We start from the raw sequence: 20,219 nt of genomic DNA on the forward strand, positions 1-20,219 counted from the left end.
AGAGGCCACGGACGCCAATGGCGCTCACGTCTCACCAAGGGACTGGCGGCGTCAAGAGTCCGGAATGACCTTGAAAGTTAAAAGGAAAAAAAAAAAAAAAACTTAAAAAAGAAGGGGAGAGGAGGGGAAATGAGGACAGGGGGGTGGAAGAGTGTGTAGGGGCTGAAAGAGAGGAGAGAGGAAGCGGAAAAGGGGGAAGAAGGAGAAACAGGAGGGGGGAGGGGGTGGGAGGCAAAAAAAAAGAAAATTGCAGAAGGTTGGGGCATGGATGCTGGGGGGGGTGAAACGAGTATGTTTTATCTCTGCTTTTTTGTCTCTAACCTCTCCTTCGTTTTAAAGACCCACCAAAAATGGGGAAATGTATCTCACTTCCAAAAATCCAGGAATCTACACATCTGTCCCAGGAAGGATGACAGTATTTGCCCAGAGCCCTGAGGAAGAGGAGACAAAGGCTCCTTGGTGCCATGGAGGCAGCAGGCTGAGCAGGGGGCAGGGCTGAGGTGTGCCCGGTGGGCACCTCCCGGGGGCCTAGGGGGCTGTGCTGTCAGAAGCACCCCCAGGCCTGGAAGTGGGGGCCGGAGGGGAGGCTGCTTCATGGGGAACCTGGCAGCGAGCTGCCACAACATTCCTCCAGCAGTAATGAGCAGGTGAAAGGGCTCTGTCGGCCGGGCCTTCGGCTTGAAGACACAACAAAAGAACTCAAATGAGTCAGAGAGCGGGGGTGGGTGAGAAGGGGGAGGGTCCTGGCAGGGGGAGGCCACGTTAGGTTTGCCCAGGAAGATAAGAGATAAAGAGAGGCAGTTCAGTGAGCCTCGGGGATGACCAGTGGCTCTGGGCTTAAGGACCTTTTTTTTTCCTACCAGTTGGCAGGCCCAACCTAGGGCCCCGAGGACCCCTGAGTGTTCGAGCAGGGAAGGTGGTCTCTTCTTGGGTTTTTTTGGCTGGTTTTATTTTTTTTATTTTTATTTTTTGTCTTTCTGCTTTTTCTAGGGCTGCACCTGTGGCATATGGAGGTTCCCAGGCTAGGGGTCTAATCGGAGCTGTAGCCGCCGGCCTACACCACAGCCACAGCAACGCTAGTTCCAAGCCGAGTCTCTGACCTACACCACAATTCATGGCAACGCCGGATCCTTAACCCACTGAGCAAGGCCAGGGATCGAACCCACAACCTCATGGTTCCTAGCCACTGAGCCACGATGGGAACTCCCTGTTTTATTTTTGTTTTGCTTTTTAGGGCCGTTTCCAGGCTAGGGGTCCAGTTGGAGCTGTAGCCGACAGCCTACACCACAGCCACAGCAACAAAGGATATGAGCTTCGTCTTCAACTTACACCACAGCTCACAACAATGCCAGATCTTTAACCCACTGAGCGAGGCCAGGGATCAAACCCGAGTCCTCATGGGTCCTACTCAGGTTTGTTAACCGCTGAGCCATGATGGGAACTCCGGTGGGCTCCTCTTGATCAGTCCACCGTCCTGGTTCCTCAGTCCAGAGCACAAGCTCCAGGAACGCAATGGATTCAATAGTGATTGGCTGTCTAGGATGTCCACAGAGAAGCCAGGGCCAATTTAGCGAAGTGGACGCAGAAAGTCTCACACTCAGATAAATAAACGATGGCAGAGTTAGTTGCCCCCATCAAAGATGTTGCCAATAATGACGTTTGTCACAGGGTGGCCGATAATAGCAAAAATCTAGAAACATTCTGGATGACCAACAATTGAGAACTGATAAAAGTATGTGCCTTACAAATAGACTTGAAAGACAGACCACGGTGCAGAGTTCCCTCTGTGGCTCAGAGGTAGCAAAACTGACCAGTAATCATCATCAAACTCAGGTTTGATCCTTGGCCTCGCTCAGTGGGTTAAGGATCCAGCATTGCCATGAGCTGTGGTGTAGGTTGAAGATGCAGCTTGGATCCTGTGTTGCTGTGGCTGTGGTGTAGACTGGCAGCTGTAGCTCCTATTTGACCCCTAGCCTGGGAACCTCCACATGCCATGGGTACAGATGAAAAAAGAAAATTAAAAAAGAGAGAGATAACACTGGGCAGTCACTTAAATGATGCTGGAGGAGAATATTTAATGACATGGGGAATGGTTCTCGATATTTTACTTAATGAAGAAACCAGTTTTTGGAGTTCCGGGGGGGCGGGGGTAGCAGTTAAAGATCCAGTGTTGTCACTGATGTGGCTCGGGTTTGATCTTTGGCCCAGGAATTTCTGCCTGCCTCAGGTGTGGTCAAAAAAAAGACGCCTGGAGTTCCTCCCTTTGTGGCGCAGTGGAAATGAATCCGACTAGGAACCGTGAAGTTTCGGGTTCGAGCCCTGGCCTCGCTCAGTGGGTTAAGGATCCGGCATTGCCATGAGCTGTAGTGTAGGTTGCAGACACAGCTCAGATCCCGAGTTGCTGTGGCTGTGGCGCTGGCGGGCAGCTGTAGCTCCGATTAGACCCCTAGCCTGAGAACCTCCACATGAAAGAAAAAAAAAAAAAAAAAAAGAAGCCAGTTTTACAAAATCATAATGTATTCATAATTCCATGATGACACTGTTTCTACATTTTTCTGAGATTTAGATTTAAGTGTGTTATGCTGTCATAAATAGTTACACCTATGTGTGTAAGCATGTGAATATGTGTGTGAGTATATGAATGTGAATAGATGTGTGCAGATGCTCATGAGTGGGTGATTATGAGTGTGTGAATGTGTACTTTAAAAAATTAGGAGTTCCCCCTATGGCTCAGCAGGGCCCAGAGGCTAAGAACTCGACATAGTACCCATGAAGTTGCAGGTTTGATCCCTGGCCTTGCTAAGTGGGTTAAGGATCCAGCAGCACCGCAGCTTTGACAAAGTTTGCAGATGCGCCTCAGTTCCCATGTTGCTATGGCTGTGGCACAGGCCAGAAACTGCAGCTCTGATTCAACCCCTAGCCCAGGAACTTACATATGCTGCAGGTGCGGCCCTAAAAAAAGAAAGGAAAAAAAAAAAAAACCTAGAAGATACAGTAGAATCTTACCATGGTTATTTCTGAGTGGTGGGATTATGCCTGAACCTATCTCCTTTTTTATGCTTTTCTATATTTTCCAAACTTTCCACAATAAATATACATACATTTTATTGACAATTTTCTTTTAAAAGAGGAGTTTTGGGGAGTTCCCATTGTGGCTCAGTGATAATGAACCTGCCTAGAATCCATGAGGACTTGGGTTCAATCCCTGGCCTCGCTCAGTGCATTGAGGATCCATCATTGCCATGAGCTGTGGTGTACATCGCAGAGGCGGCTCAGATTGGTGTTGCTGTGGCTGTGGTGTAGGCCAGCAGCTGCAGCTCCCATTCCACCCCTGGCCTGGAAACTTCTACACGCTGCAGGTGCGGCTCTAAAAAGCAAGCAATCAAGCAAATAAATAAGGAGCTTTTGAAATTAATTTTTCCAGAAACTAGTCCCCTAGAGGGAAAATCCCAGCTAGGAGCCCCCCACCCCCACATCCCTGCAGAGATCAGTCCCCCCCACCGCCGCATCCCGGCCCAGGTGCTGCCCCTCAGAGCTCAGACTCTGCAGACCCTCCCCTCACTGACCAGTACTTGGGGGCTCTCACCCTCCCCCAGACCCTTTCCTGCCCCCATCCTGCAGCCAGGGTGCCCAGAGATGGGATGAGGGGCTGAGGACCCCCAGGAGGGGCTGCAGCGTGGGCCAGGGTGAGTGGGCCCTGCAGTTTCAGCCCCCAAGGCCAAGATCGAGCTCTCCTCCATTCCTGTGCGGATCTTAATCCCATATCATAGACTAAGCAGCAAAGGCCCCAGAGGTTAACCGCCTTGCTCCAAGTCCCACGCTGTCCGTGGCGGAGCTGCAACCCCACCCCAGCACCATCTGCTGCCAAGCCTGCAGTCTCTGCAGGTTTCTCCACTGTCTCGACCCTCACCAGGCCCAGAGAACTCAGGTGCAACTGGAGGCTTCTCTGAATGGCTTGGACTTCTGGAATAAGCCCCGTTCTGGGACAGTCGATCATCAACAGCTTCTTTTCATGGTCTTTGCACCCTGGCCTTGCCTTTGCATGAGAGTAGTCATGTTACCCCTAGTTAGAACAAGGACTTTGGAGAGAGACTGGCCAGGGTGGGGGGTCCCAGAAAATGAAACCTTTCCACCTCTCCCCAGACATATCCTTAAATCTCCATCCCCTCAGGCCCCACACTCACAGCGCCAACAGGGGCTCTGTCCCTCGGGCCCCAATTCACTCTTCCATTCACGCCCTGTCAAGCCTCAGCCACCAAATTCCACACGCCCTTCCTCCAGGAAGCTTTTGGATAATGAACTCCGTAGGCTCACCCCTACCCCTCCCCTCTGCCCCCACTGTAAATGCAACTGCCCTCACTGCCCACAGGCCCTGGGGCAGGCCCTGCTCCAAGCACTGCTCCTGTGTTCACCCCCTTCATCTCCTTAACAGCCTTAGGAAGGCTTTCTCGCACTGACACAGCTGACTGAAGTTAGCTGACTTGTCCAAGGTCGCACAGCAGATCAGTGGTAGAGCCAGAATTCAAAACCACGCAGCCCAAGACCAGAGGCTGCTCTTTTTTTTTTTGGCCACGCCTGTGGCATGCAGAAGTTCCCCGGCCAGGGATCAAACCTGCAGCAGTGACCAGAGCCACAGCAGTGACGACGCCAGATCCTCAATGTACTAAGCCACCAGAGAACTCCCTGGAGCCTGCTCTTAACCACCCCACCAGTGACAGGGCAAGGGTCTGGGGTTTCACTAGAGTTTTGTTGCATGGGCTGACCTGGAACTCAGTAGCCCATTCGGCTGGGCTCTTGTAACATTTCAGTGATGAAGCAGGTCAAGGTGTAGGCCTTTCTGCAGCAAGCAGATCTCACACCCGTGGGCAGGTGGAAAAACGCTGGTCCCCTTTCTGGAAGGTGTATGGAATCTGGCCTGAGAGCCTCTCTCTGAGTAAGAAAAATTCTTTCTCACCGGTCCTGCCACCAACACTCAGGTCGGGCTCTGCACATGGGGAGGAGGGCTAACAGGGCAGCTGAGGAGTTCTCGTTGTGGCTCAGTGGGTTAAGAACCCGACATAGGATACATGAAGAAGCAGGTTCCCTCCCTGGCCTTGATCAGTGGGTTAAGGATCCGGTGTTGCCATGAGGGGTGGTGTAGGTTACAGATGTGGCTCAGATCTGGTGTTGCCGTGGCTGGGGTGTAGGTCGGCAGCTGCCAGGTCCAATTCAACGCCTCACCTGGGAACTTCCATATGCCATAAAAAGATTAAAAAACCAAACAGGGCAGCTGGCTGGCCAACCCACGGCCAACCTGGGGGGGGACAGTCAGTGGGGAAGGGTCCCAGGCAAGGACCACCATGCCTTTGCCACACCCTTCACTGAGTCCCGAGGACCAGAGTGAACCATGGCCTTCCATCCCAGGCCAGCCTCTCCAGCTCTCCCCTGGCCTCCCCCCAGCTCCCTGCCTCACCCCTGCCCACTTCCCTCTCCGCCCACTTTCCCAGAGAACAAACAAGAAGACTAACCCTGCAGTGGGGGGGAGGGGAGGGGGGAGGGGAGGGGAGGGGGAGGCGGCGGTGGCTGCAGCAAGAGGAGCAGGGAAGTTGCCTTCATTTCCCCGGCTTCCCTGATCCCGACCTTAATCCCCCGCTCAGCATCCTGTCAGCCAGGTTGTTCTCAAGCTGACATTGCTGCAGGCGCCTTCTCGGCAGCCTTTCCTCAGATCTGCCTCCTCCAGGGACTTCTAAAGAGGAGCCCGAGGTTTCTCTGTTACAGCCGGCTTCACTCGCTGCCCTCAAGCAAAGCCCGGGCTCCCGGGGGGCTTGGAGGAGAGGGGGCTGCAGGGGGGCAGTGCCAGGCCTGACGTTTCCGAGGAACAGGGGAGGATGGAGGTGGCTGGATCCCAGAGGCTTCCAGAGCGAGGGTCAGACCTGGGGCAGGAGCCCAGTTCAGGCTGTCTGCGCATCCTCAAAGCAGGGGGCTCCTTGCTCAGGTGTGTGGGCCTAAGAGACAGAGGGAAAGCGAGGCTGGGACCCGGGGAAGTCAGGCTGGTGCTAGTTCCGCCTGCGGAGGAAGCAGGGGTCTGTGCTTTTCTGAATCTGCCTCGAGATCACAGTTCTGGGTGGGCTTGGGGAAAAGGCGCGGCTGGGGCCTGGGCCGAGTGTGTGTGAAAGAAAACCCACATACCCACGTGAATCAGCTGACTTCCTGGACATAGATGGGGTGCTGGACACTAGAAGAACAGGAATGGCAGCCTGGCAACCAGGACGAAGCGTCTGGAGTTCTCGTTGTGGCTCAGTGGATTACGAGCCCAACTAGTATCCCTAAGGATGCTCAGTGGGCTAAGGATCCGGCGGTGCCCTGACCTGCGCTATAGCTTGGATCGCACATTTCGGTGGCTGTGGTGCAGGCTGGCAGCGGAGGCTCTGATTCGACCCCTAGCCTGGGAAATTCCACATGCCACACACATGGCCCCAAAAAAGAAAAAAAAAAAAATTCTGGATCCCAATCCAGCTCTGCCAAGTACAGGCTGTGCAGCCTCAGGTCAGTCACTTGGCTCTTCTGAGCCCCATTTTTCTCATCCCTAAGGATAAGGGGTAGTTATAATAAAAGGTTCCTTGCAGGATCAATGTGAAGTTTAGAGAAAAAGGGTGCAGAGCATGTGAGTTTAGAGTAATTTGTACTATCCATCCACAGGGAACATTAGAGGCTAGAGCTTTGTCTGAGTCTTCAGGAAAGGGGACCCAGCATGCAGAAGAGTCACCCGAGAACACGTGCGTGCAGGTGAATAGTCGTGTGTGGGGGAGTCTGGGCAGGACCCCCTTGACACTGCTGTGAGTCCCTCTGTCTGAAGTCAAGTTCAGCCTGCAGCCGGAACAAATGTCCGCGGCCAGGGGCTCTGGCCAGCCCTCCCCGTCCCCCCTGCTCCCACGCTCCAGCTTAGGACACACCCATCCTGCCAAGTGCACAGGGATGCAGGGGCTCCTAGAAACATAGACAGGGGTGCTCCTTGAGCCCCCCCCTCTCAGGGCCACTCTCTCTCCTGGGACCCCCTCAGAGCCACAAGTGCTTGCAGGACTAAAGACCAGAAGCCCAGGTACTCAGCTTCCTGTCCTGGGCATTTGCCTGCAGGCAGAGAGCTCTGAGGCGGGGATGCTCTGTGGAAGTCCACAGGGTCCCAAAGGCGTGGGACCGCAGGAGTAGCACGGAGGTCACCTCCCCATCCAACCTCTCCATTCCTCAGTGGGGAAGGAAGGAGCCTTGGAGAGAGGGCTGCAGAGCAGCTTCCGGATTAAATTACTCTGATTTCTCAACAGGAGTCCTCCCTGGAGCAGTAAAAAGAGCATGAACTTAGAGTTCCCTGGTGGTTCAGTGGGTTAAGGGTCCAGTGTTATCACCGCAGTGGCTCTGGTTTCTGCTATGGTGCAGGTTCGATCCCTGGTGGCCAGGGAACTTATGCATGCCATAGGTTCGGCCAAAGGGGGGGAAAAAGGCACTAACTCTTCCCATTGCTAGGATTTGCATAGCTGAGTGGCCTTAGAGAAGTCTCTGAGCCTTGATGTCCTCCTTAATAAAATGGGAATATAGTTGCCTGTCAGGATTGTGGTGCAGTAAATATAAAATTGTACAGAGAAAGCACTTAGGGAGTTCCTGTCGTAGCTCAGCGGAAATGAATCTTACTGGGTCCATGGGGATGCAGGTTCGATCCCTGGCCTCAATCAGTGGGTTAAGGATCCAGCATCGCCGTGAGCTGTGGTGTAGGTTGCAGATGTGGCTCGGATCTGGCCTGGCTGTGGCTGTGGTGTAGGCCGGCAGCTGTTGCTCCAATTTGACCCCTAGCCTGGGAACCTCCATAGGCCTTGGGTACAGCCTTAAAAAGGAAGGAAAAAGAAAAAGAAAAAGAAAGCACTTAAAACAGTGCCTGCCATGTTCTCTGTGCCCCAAGATATGCAAACTGCCGGGGCTGATATAAAAGTTTGGAGTCAGGCTGAGGTGGGTGTGCCTTTAGGAGCATTACTTGGTAATAAGAATAAAATGTTTTTTCAAAGTAAAAACTAAAAAAATAAAAAACTTAAAGGTTTTTTTGAAAAGGATGAAACACTGACTGTGTTTTAGGTTTCAGAAATGGGTATGGATGTCCAAAAGCCAAGATCCAAATGTCTTATAAGTGGGCTTGGGACCAAACTGGTGTTCGGGAACTCTCGTTTCCTTCCTCCCTCCCTCAATCCCTCCCTCCCTCCCTTCCTTCTCTCCTTCCTTCTTCCCTCTCTCCCTTCCTTCCAACCAAACCAATTCTATCATTCTTCTGACCAGTTCATTCCGCTCTCGGGCGACAGTCAGATTCCCTCCGGACTTGACCATCATGCCTTTGGGAGCAAGGGTACATCCAGGGCCCACTGAAGGTGCTATCATCTCCCAGACTTTGGGAAACCCTCGGTCTCAGAATTCCCAGGACCTTGTCAGCCATGCCCATTCCTGGATGTGCTCCGCCTGCTGAAGTAACCCCCAGGGGTGAGCCTGAGCTTCAGCCTTTCATAAGCTCCCTTGTGATTTTGACACCCATTAAATTGGAAAGCCACCTCCTTGACACTTTTCCTCTTTTGCACTGAGTCCTCACTGTGTGTTCTTATGCTTGTCAGGGAGTGTTTAAAAGTCATTGTCGGAGCTTCCTGGTGACCAGGCACTTGAGGATCTGGCAGAGTCACTGCAGTGGCTCAGGTCGCTGCTGTGGCATGGGTTCAATCCCTGGCCTGGGGAACTTCAGCCTACCGCAGGTGCAGCCAAAAAAATAAAAGTCATTGCCTTGCGAATGTGTCCACTTCTCCTACCAGCCAGGAGAGGCTGGTAGGACAGTCCTGGCAAGAATCCCTGAGGCCACCAGGCAGGATGGATCCCATGTCACCTATACGCACACGCGCGCACACACACACAGCCTTTGGGAGCTGGGGGCCTCCCAGTCCAGCTTCCACAGTAGACTCTGCATTTCCTAGGGTCTATACCTCAGCAGTTTCCCCAGCAGGTGGCCAGGGACCCCGCTGAGGCGCCAGTCAAAGAAGGCATGAGCTCCTTGGCTGGCATCCAAAGAGACAGGTTCAGGGGGCACAGGTTGACTTCAAACCTCCCAAGATCTTCCCTGCACTGGGGACGGGGAAGCAGGACAGCTTCCTGCTGCTTTTTCCCTCCCTGGAGCATCCCCCGAAAGGATATACACCTTGGTGTCAGGGGAGGACGGATGGAGGTACTCTCAGATCGCTGACAGCTCACATCCCCCCACATCCCAAACCCCCACACCCTTAGAACTACTCCCCCCCGCCCCCGCCGCCTTAGTGTGCGTTAAGTGAAGCAGAACTCTTCAGAGGGCAGTGCCCTGGGACGGGGATGGGGGATAATGAGATGGGTGAGTTTGAAGTCCTGGCTGTTCATAACCAGGGGAGCAGACCATGGCGAGTCCCTCTGGGTCCCTGTTCCTCAACTTCCTCACCTGGGAAGCAACAGGTCAAAGTCCCAAAGCCTCGGCCCACAAAGGTGAGACCGCTAAGTGGACACAAGGCAGGGATCTGTTATTCAGTTTCTAGATGGAATCGTTTTGCACCCTCCCCCTAACAGGTGCAGGCTACCTGGGAAACCCCTTGTCCCACCCACTCCTTTCAGGGACTCCTAGCCCCAAGCTGTGCAGCTCTTAAAACCAGCCCATCTGTTTGAGGGGTTTCACAGGCAGCTGGGAAGGGCCCCCAGCCGCCCCCAACTCCTTCCAAATCAGTGGAGTCAGAAAACCCAGTTCTAAGGCAGCCTTGGGCCCTGATGTCTGCGCCGGAGATGTCTGTTCCCAGAGCTCCACGGGGAGGAGGGCTCTGGGAACCAGATCCCGAAACTCCCATGGGCGTGAGACCAGAAACCCAAACCCTGGCCCCCCACCCCGCCCCCCAAGCCACCTTCCGGAAAAAATAAACTATTTCCTGCAAGCAGCTCTGAAACAAAGTCTGTGAGTGAGCTGTGACACATGTTACATAAATAGAAGCCGCAGAGGGGAAAAGCCTGTTTTCTCTTTCATTATTTATCACTCTCTAACCATCTCCAGCTGGGTGAGTAAACAGGCGCATTGGCCCATAATGAGGAACAGACTGCTGCCGTGGGGCTGCCGGAGGGGCGCGGGGGGGAGCGTGAGAGCGTGTGTGCATGGGTCCGTCTGTCTGTCTGTCTGTCTGCCCCAGAGAAGGAAGACTGGGAGTCTGCGATGGAGACGGCTTGGGGTGGGGGGCGCCTGGTCCCAGCGAGAGCGTCTCCACCTGGCACCCTGGCTGGGGTGGGGCTGGGTGCCCAGCCGGCTGCCGCCTCCCTACCCTGAGGGTGGCTTGGGGATCGGGTGTGCTGGATGCAGTCAGAAGGGGAGAGACGGCGTGGGTGGGAGAGGATGTGAAAGGTATGAGCCAAGTGTGAGGCCTCGAAGGTGCGGGTCTCGGAGCATGACCCCTGCGGGGTGGCCTCTGCCGGGGTGGGCGGGCCTGTGAAGGAGGGACTGTAAGACGGAGGCTGAAGGAAAGTGTGTGCCTGTGAGTGTGTGTATGGGTGTGTGTGTGTGTGTGTGTGTGTGTGTGATCCTGGTGGCATACGTGGGGGGGTGTGATTTTTGTGACTGTAAGAAAGTGTGAACATGTGTCTGTGTGACTTTGAGAGCGTATACATCTGTGTGTCGCTCTGGGAATATGACATGTACATGGGAGATTTTATGGCCATAAGGGGTTGTTATGTGTCAAATTGTATTTCCCTCCAAAAAATACATTGACGTCCTAACCCCCGCCCCAGAGACTCAGAATATAAACTTGCTTGGAAACAGGGTCAGTGCAGAGGGAAGTGGTTCAGATGAGGTCAGACTCAAGTCAGGTGGCCCCTCACGCAATAACTAGCAACCTGATCAAAAGGCGTCCAGGTAGGTGGTCTCGTCGTGGCTCAGCGGGTTAAGAATCCGACCAGGATTCATGAGGACGCGGATTCAATCCCTGGTCTCGCTCAGTAGGTTAAGGATCTGGTGTCTCCGTGAGCCGGGATGTAGGTCGCAGACACGGCTCAGATCCCACGTTGCTGTGACTGTGACGTAGGCCAGCACTTGTAACTCCGATTCGACCCCTGGGAACCTCATGTGCCTCTGGCCCTAAAGAGAAAAGAAAACACAGAAGCACATGTCCACGTGCAGATGGAGGCAGAGAACTGAAGTGATGCATAGATCAGCCAAGGAAGGCCAGAGCTGTCAGAAACTGGCAAGAAGCAAAGAAAGGGAGTTCCCTTTGTGGTTTAGTGGTTCCATGAGGATATGGGTTCGATCCCTGGCCTTGCTCAGTGGGTTAAGGATCTGACGTGGCTGTGAGTCGTGGCGTAGGTCGCAGACTCGGCTTGGATCCAGTGTTTGCTGTGGCTCTGGCATTGGCAAGAGGCTGTAGCTCCAGTTTGATCGCTAGCCTGGGAACCTCCATATGCCCCAAGAGCGGCCCTAAAAAGACGAAAAAAAAAAAAAAGGAGGCAAAGAAGGATCCCCCACCACAGGTCTCAGACAGGACCTTAGCTTTGGACTTACAACTTCCAAAACTGAGAGACGAGAACAAAGGTCTGTTGTTTTCCGCCATCCAGGGTACAGCACTTTGTTACAGCAACACCAAGAAACTAGTACTGGTGTGTATGAGTGTGTGGCGTGAGCCTGGGAGTGTGAAAATAAGTGTGGGAAACCGGAGGAGTGTGTGTGTGTGTATGCCTGTGAGATCTTGGCAGTGAAGCTCTGTGTGGGTGTGACCGTCTGCCTACAGGAGTGTGCAAATCCATGTCTGAAACCTATGGATGTGTGTGTCTGTGTACCAGCGAGCACACACTTGCTATGTATCGTCATCTTGGGAAGGTCCCAATAAGCATCCTTCACTTCTGGCTGCCTCTGCACATTCCCAGATTCTTCCCTGACCTTGGGCCGCCCCGTCTGAGGCCAGGTCAGCCCTAGAGGAGGGCTGAGAGGGTCCTGCTGAGAGCTGGCTGCCCACGGCCAGCCCCCACCCTGAGGTCACCCCAGCATCAAAGTTTAAACCCCACCCTGGCCTGCATGACCCGGAATGCTCTTCTGGGACTGCGTTGAGGCTAGGCCTCGAGGCTGGAGGCAGTAAGGTGAGGGGTCAGACTCCTTATTTGTGTTCTGAGCATTCTTGCCTGAAGCCAGATTTCTCTCTAGCTCAGGGTTACCGAGCCGGTATCACCTGTCCTGCTCGGGAAGTTAGAAGGGAGACAGACTTAAGCCCAGAGATTTGTAAAACAGAACTGGGTTCCTGAGCACCTTTGTGGATCACGCCCACCCCCGTGGACCGCCGGATGTCACAGGGCCCGCTGGAGACCCAGCCTCTGGGGCTGTGTACAGACCAGCCTATATTCCTGCTGGCCCAGCCTCTGCTCCCGCACCAGGAGGTACCACGCCATCTCAGTTGTCACACAACAAAGCACTCGTCCCAAGGCCGTGTCTTAGAATCCTGAAAGGTAGCCTAGAGCAGCCTTGCTGGGAAAGCTCAGACACATCACCCCTCTTTGAGCCCCAGTTTGCTTTCTGTAAAAAGGTTACAGCCACCTTTGCCCTGCCTATGTTATAGGGGTGGCGTCAGCATTGGGTGGCCTAATGGCCTGAACTTGTCTTATAAAGAAAAGTCTTAGGAGTTCCCCTTGTGGCTCAGTGGGTTCAGAACCTGACACATGTTCCTGAGGATGCAGGTTCGATCCCTGGCCTCCCTCAGTGAGTTAAGGATCCAGCCTGGCTGCCAGCTGTGGCATAGGTCACAGATGTGTCTTGGATCCTATGTCGCTGTGGCAGTGGTTGTAGGCCAGCAGCTGCAGCTCCCTTTTAACCGCTAGGCCAGAACTTTCCATATGCCCCAGGTGTCACCATGAAAAGAAAAAAAAAAAAAAAAGAGTAAGAGAGAGAACAAGGAATGTCTTATAAAACACCCTCATGGCCAGACTCTGTGAATGGTGCATTACAAAGGTAGCCCCATATTCAAGGACCTACGGTACCCATATGGTCTCCACCATCAGAGTGGTCTGCCATCTCTTTCTCCATCTTCCCACAGCCTCTTAGCTTGATAATGATTTGATTTAATTCAGGGGAGGGGTCTGCAAACTGTGGCCTCTGGACTGAATCCTGACTGTTTTAGTCTAGTCTGTGAACTAAGACTAATTTTTATAGATGAACATTTGCCATCAATCTGATGGTAAGGAGCCTTTATTTTGAAGCCTACTTAAGCAAAACATTATCCCTCCTCCCACCAAAAATTTCCCCTTCTTCTCATTAACAGACCTTTTATTACCAAAAAAAAAAAAAATGTATTCAGCTATTATTGTAATTGTAATTCCATCAATAAGAATTGTGTGGAAATTTCTTTGCCTTCTTGTTATGACGTTCACTACATAAATAACCTCAATTTTGCCTCTGCCCCCAAAGCCTAAGATATCTACTGTCTGTTCTTTTACCAAAAAAAGTTTGGAGTTCCCTTTGTGGCTCAGCAGAAACGAAACTGACTAGTATCCATGTGGACGCAGGTTCAACCCCTCACCTCGCTCAGTGGGTTAAGGATCCGTTGTTGCCGTGAGCTATAGTATGAGTTGAAGACGGGGCTCAGATCTGGCATTGCTGTGGCTGTGGCAGGAAGCTACAGCTCTGATTCAACCCCTAGCCTGGGAACCTCCATATGCTGCAGGTGTGGCCCTGAAATGACCAAAAAAATTTTGCTGGTCTCTGTCTCCACTACTGAACTCTGCCATTACAGAAACAAGCTGGCCATGGAGTGCCAGCCACGCAAGTAGAACCCTCTAAGCCCTTGGATATTTGATTGGTTCCTAGAGGGGCAAGTAAATCCCCAGACAGGTCCCAACAAGCCAGCATTTTCTTGAACAGTTCATTGCACTGAACTGGGCAGGATGTGAGTCTGAAGCTATGGGACTCCTTCCAAGGACTCTGAGAATGAAGCCCACCCAGGGAAAGGCAGGATTAGCAATGCAGAGAACCTAAGGGCATCATTTTTTTAAGCCCCTGGATCACACTTCACCTGCAGCAAGCCCTACTCCTTGATGTTTCAGTTCACACGGGTCAATCTATTCCTCTTGGGTTTTTTGTTTGTTTGTTTGTTTGTTTTGTCTTTATAGGGCCACACCCATGGCATATGGAGGTTCCGAGGCTAGGGGTCTAATCGGAGCTGAGCCACCGGCCTACACCACAGCCATAGCAATGCCAGATTCTTAACCCACTGAGCGAGGCCAGGGATCGAACCCGCAACCTCATGGTTCCTAGTTGGATTCGTTTTCCCCGTGCCATGACAGGAACTCCCCTACTGTTATTTAAGCCTGTTTGCTGTGAAGTTTCTGATGCTTGCACCAATACAAGAGCACAGCAGAAGAGTGTCTAATCCAGCTCGGAGCATTCAAGGAAAACCTCCAAGAGGAGGTGTCATCTAAGCTACGGCTTAGAGTCAGCTGGGGAAGCACGGGGAAGGAAAGGTATTCCAAGCAGAGGGCACAGCCGGAGAGGAAAGAGCCCAGTGTATGCCAGAAGACTGACGTGGCCGAGCTGGGAGTGGCCACTGAAGATTCAAGAAAGGACACCTTGTGCCTGTTGCACCAGATCGAGGTGCTTAAAATTGGCCCGGAGGGACTGGGTCTTGAACAAGGTATGACAAGTTCAAGTTGGCACTATAGATTGAATCCTTTGACCACTGTGGCGGATGGACCCAAAGGAGGTGGGGAGGGGATCAGGTTAGAAGTGGGAGTCAGTTAGGAGGGAGGCTACTGGACTATCCCAGGTAGAAGAGGGTCTAGGAGTTCCCATTGTGGCTCAGGGAAATGCATCTGACTAGTTTTCATGAGGACGCAGGTTCAATCCCCAGCCTTGCTCAGTGGGTTAAGGATCTGGTGTTGCGGTGAGCTGTGGTGTAGGTCGAAGAGGCAACTGGGATCTGGTGGTGTTGTGGCTGTGGCGTAGGCCAGCAGCTGCAGCTCCAAATCCACCCCTAGCCTGGGAACCTCCATATGCTGCAGGTGTGGCCCTAAAAAGACAAAAAAAAAAAAAGAAGAGGGTACAGCCAATGGCAGTTGGAGTGGGGGTGGGGAGGAAGGAATGACTCTAAGAAATACTTTGGAAGCCACATCCCTAGGACATGGTGACTGACTGGATGTGAAAAGGAAGCATGCGGGGGAACCAAAGGCTGAGTCCTTGTTTCCAGAGTGACTGAGTTGATCGCGATGCCACCCCTGGGGAGAAAATGCAGATGTGGGCACGACCTTGGATAGAGATGATGACTGGGGTCCGGGGTGTGCTGGGTTTGCCATCACTGCAGGCTCCTGGACATGGCAGGGGGAGTGAGGTCCAAGGCAGTGACCATGCTTGGAGTCACCAACCCACAGATGGGAGTTAAACCCATGAGCGAACACAGGATTGATTGTCCAAGAGGACGCGTAGCTTGAGAGCCATGGGCCAAGGCTGACGCTTTGAGAACACCAAACTTTTATTTTTATTTATTTATTTATTCATTTATTTATTTATTTTGTCTTTTTGCCATTTCTTGGGCCGCTCCCTCAGCATATGGAGGTTCCCAGGCTAGGGGTCGAATTGGAGCTGCAGCCACGGGCCTTGGCCAGAGCCACAGCAACTCGGGATCCAAGCCGTGTCTGTGACCTACACCACAGCTCACGGCAGCGCCGGATCCTTAACCCACTGAGCAAGGGCAGGGATCAAACCCACTGAGCAAGGCCAGGGATCATAGTTCCTAGTCGGATTCGTTAACCACTGAGCCAAGATGGGAACTCCAAGAACACGAAGCTTTTAAGAAGGGACAGGGAGATGACACAAAGCCGCAAAGGCACATGGAAAAGAGAAGGAGAAGGAGGGCAGCGTGTGGCAGGTGCTGGCGTTCTGCCCACGTCTCTCGGCACTTACCTCCAAATGGAGAAGGCTGCTTACTGCCAACACCTGCTCTTTGCCTGAGGGTTTTCTTTCTTTTTTTTTTTTCTTTTTTTTTTTCCTAGCCATGGAAACACCCTTGGCTCAGGCTCAAGACAAGCCGGAAGCGCTGGAGAGTTACTGTGTCTGAAAGCAGCCCTCCACCGATGGCAAAGAAGGAGTTGCTGGATAAATACCCCAGCTTCTGGCCCCGTCGTATGGACACCTCGAGGCATGTCTCAAACATCTTCCTGGGTTTCCGAGTGGGAACGTGCCCTCTCGCTCACAGTGGAGGCTAACGCTCCCAGTTGGCCTCCCACCCGCCGCTCCCCTCCCCGACTCCCTACACCCACTCCTCCAATCCCTATGTCAGTCAGTCTCCCGAGAACGGAAATTAAGACAAAGGTGTTGTGAAAACCAAACAAGTAGAAAATTGCGAGATGTTCTTGCCGCGTAAATTTTTTTTCCTTCTCGATTGCACCCGTGCCATATGGACGTTCCCAGGCCAGGGATCAAATCCGAGCTGTGGCTGAAACCTATGCCACAGCTTTGGCAAACACCAGATCCTTAACCCACTGCACTAGGCCGGGGATCGAACCCATGCCTCCCACAGAGACAACACTGGATTTTTAACCCACTGCGCCACAGCAGAGACTCCTCCGTGTAACTTCTATCTTTTGTGGCTCAGGTCATCCCCACGCTGGGTCCACCGCCACACTCAGAAGAGACTGGTCAGTTTCTCCTTTGGGCCTGAGGTTCCTAGCAAGGGACTTTGCAGAGACCAAGGCAAACTCCATGATCAAGAAACCCTTTCTGAGCTCTCACTCCAGTTTCTCCTCTTTTTTTTTTTCTGTTTGTTTGGTTTTTTTTTCCTTTTTTTTTTTTTTTTTTTTTTTTTTTAAGGGCAGCACCTGCAGCATATGGAGGTTCCCAGGCTAGGGGTTGCATTGGAACTTCAGCTGCCAGCCTACACCACAGCCACAGCAACACCATGGGATCTAAGCCACCACAGTTCATGGCAACGCCAGATCCTTAACCCACTGAGTGAGGCCAGGGATCAAACCCGCATCCTCAGGAATAGCAGTTGGATTCCTTTCCACTGTGCCACAACGGGAACTCCTTTTTAAATGTTTCCCCCCAATTCCCCCTCTTTTATAGGGGTTGCTGCATGCAGGGCAGTCTGATCCTTGCATAATGCAAAGGCGTGGAATGATTCCTCAGCCCCCCATCCACCCTCTCCTTGTGCTCCTGGCTCTCTCTTCTCTCCTTTTCCAGCACTCCAGGTAGCTTTCACTTGTTTCCATTCAACCTATGTCCAGCCGTGTAGGTGTTCTCTGTCTGTGATCTAGTGGCTCTGACCACTGGCCAGGGACCCACGGGGAGGCAGGGAGGGTGGGGTGATCTGGAAACACTCCCCACTTCCGGCCAGGGTATGCCAGACCCATGCTGTCCCTCACCTCTTACCTCTCGAGGCTGAAAACCAAAGGGAATGGCCTTGAACCAGACTCTGGGGGCAGAGGGGAATGGCCCTCAAGAAGCCATACGGTAGAGCCATGCAGTGGCCGTTCCTGTGTAACAAGCCAGGGAGTGAATATGGGCACTTGGCTTATGTAATTGTGAAACTGTGTGTGAGTTTCAACCTCTTGGAGCTCTGGTCCTGTCTTCTGTAAAATGAGGATAATACCAGTACCCAGGTGCCTTAGGCTGGGTTGCCCCAGAGGCAGGACTGAGACACCAATTCCAGTACACGTGGTTGATTTCGGAGGTAAAGGAAACACTGGAGGAGAAATGGGGGAGTTGAATAAGGAAGAGAAGGGGAGTTCCCGTCGTGGCGCAGTGGTTAACGAATCCGACTAGGAACCATGAGGTTTCGGGTTCGGTCCCTGCCCTTGCTCAGTGGGTTAACGATCTGGCGTTGCCGTGAGCTGTGGTGTAGGTTGCAGACACGGCTCGGATCCCGCGTTGCTGTGGCCCTGGCGTAGGCCAGTGGCTACAGCTCCGATTCAACCCCTAGCCTGGGAACCTTCATATGCTGCGGGAGCGGCCCAAGAAATAGCAACAACAACAACAAAAGACAAAAAGACAAAAAAAATAAAAATAAAAAAAAAAAAAAAAGGAAGAGAAGGAAGGTATTGAAGTGGGTTATCGAGTCAGCGCCTTGGGTGGGCTCAGTCCTGCTGGGGAAACCCTGGTAGTGCATACCGAACATACATCTCAGAGTTCCCTTCATGGTGCAGCGGAAACAAATCTGCCTAGGAACCATGAGGTTGCAGGTTCGATCCCTGGCCTCGTTCAGTGGGTTAAGGATCTGGCACAGCTCAGATATGACGTTGCTGTGGTGTAGGCCGGCAGGTGTAGCTCTGATTGGACCCTAGCCTGGGAACCTCCATATGCCACGGGTATGGCCCTAAAAATGCAAAAAAAAAAAAAAAAAAAAGATCCAGCCTCACTCTAGCCTTTCAGGAGCCTAGTTCCGGGGACTTCCTGCTGCCTAATGGCCATGAGAGGAAACCTTAGGGGCTGGAGGGTCAGGGTCAAGAGCAGAGGGTCAGAGAAGAGAGAAGGCCAGAGAGAAGAGGGGGTGCAGGAGAACCAGGAAGGAGGTGGGCCCCGGAATCCAGGCCAGGCATGGAGTGGACTCCAGCGACCCAGGGGGAAGGAGCCCAGGAACGTATGTGAGTCCCACTCCATGGGCCCCACCGGTCGCCACTCACAATCAGGGACTTATGAAGACTCTCTCATAGAAAACAGACAACTAACGAAGTCCTTCTGTATAGCACAGGGAGGTCCACTCGATGGTCTGTAATAGCCTATATGGAAAAAAGAAGAGATGTGTGTGTATGTACAACTGCTTTGCTTTGCTGTAAGCCTGAACCGAATACGACATTGTAAATCAGCTCTACGCCAATTAAAAACAAACAAAAAAAAGATTCTCTCTTCTCTCCCCTTATACCCACCCTACATCTATTCCTCTGCACGGCCTTCTCTTTGAAGACAAACACGAGGAGTTCCCGTTGTGGCTCAGCACATTAAGAACTTGATATAAGCTTCTGTGAGGAGGCAGCTTTGAGCCATGCCACCCTCAGTGGGTTAAGGATCCAGCATTGCTGCAAGTGGCAGTGCAGGTCACAGATGCAGCTCGGATCTGTTGTTGTCATGGCTGTGGTGTAGGCTTGCAGCTGCAGCTCTGATTCAACCCCTAGCCTAGGAATTTCGATGGAAATGCTGCGGGTACAGCCATAAAAAGAAAGAAAATAATAAAATCAAACACAATAATCAAAAATGTTAGGGATCAGAGATACACTTGAAAAGTACCCAGTCTGCAGCAGATACTCCATAGGTGTTGCCATTTCCAGTGTGAGGCCACCTTGGCCTTGACTTTCCTCCATCACATCTCACCTCAGCCTCTGGGGCCAGTGGCCAAGACCCCAAAGCCCAGGCCTTCCAGATTCCCAAGGAAGGAGAGCTTCCCGTGCTGAGCACCAAGTTCTGAAGGTGTCCCCAGTGGACAGATAGAAAGGGCACGGTGATGAGAATGGGGGCCACGGCCCCATGGTAACAGGGGATGACCCCAAAGGAGGGAGGGTGCTGCCTTGTCCCATTTTCTCTCCAAGTCCCCACTTGACCCCCAGCTCTCTCCCTCCAATCACTGGAGACACAGCTACTTCATAGGTTCTACAACTTGCCCTGAGGTGTCAGACTTTTTTTTTTTTTTAAACTAGGTATCAAATCATAATCAAGTCAAATCAACATGCATCTGCTGTGCCTCTCCTCTGCAAAACACACGCGGCCTGGTGCAAGAGGAAATCCCCCAAATGACTAAATCATGGGCCCTGATCTCTGTCTGTTATGTAGTCAGAGAGATAGGGCATCAATGGTTAAACAGTTAACAAACAATACAGTGTGTTCAAAAGTCACCAGGTGCATAGGACGTAAAAGGTAGCCCATGACACCTTGGAACACGGACAGGAGGGCTAAGGAGGAGAGGGGAAGAGGCGGAAGTGGGCTGGGGTGATGGAGAGAGAACAATTGTGGCTCCGGTCTATCAGATGCCAAGGCTGAGATCCCGCAGGAGGTGTACTCACCAGCTCTCTGCCAGACCCTCTGCCCCCTCTCTCTTCTGCAGTAGAGGAAACGGAGCTGAAGGCCTCTTGCTTCAGGATTTCAGGCTAGAAAGTGACAGAATGGGGGTTTAAATCCAAGCGGGTCTTCACGAGGAAGGGGGGGGGGGCTGGCCCTTGAAGGATGAACTGCATGAAGGGAGAAGGGGTTCTCTTCTCTGAGCCCT

General features: G+C 52.5%; 1 long non-coding RNA gene across 2 annotated transcripts; it reads left to right on the plus strand.

Annotated features, from left to right (window-relative positions):
* LOC106504408 lies at positions 9,950-16,812 on the plus strand. 2 transcript variants are annotated; one of them, XR_002345719.1, is made up of 3 exons: positions 9,950-10,064; positions 14,317-14,663; positions 16,018-16,812. It is a non-coding gene; the product is annotated as an uncharacterized LOC106504408 (long non-coding RNA). The 2 variants fall into 2 exon arrangements; XR_001297855.2 differs by having other exon boundaries at positions 14,340-14,663.

This window comes from Sus scrofa, chromosome 7, assembly GCF_000003025.6.
Source record: "Sus scrofa isolate TJ Tabasco breed Duroc chromosome 7, Sscrofa11.1, whole genome shotgun sequence".
Taxonomy (NCBI): Eukaryota; Metazoa; Chordata; class Mammalia; order Artiodactyla; family Suidae; genus Sus; species Sus scrofa.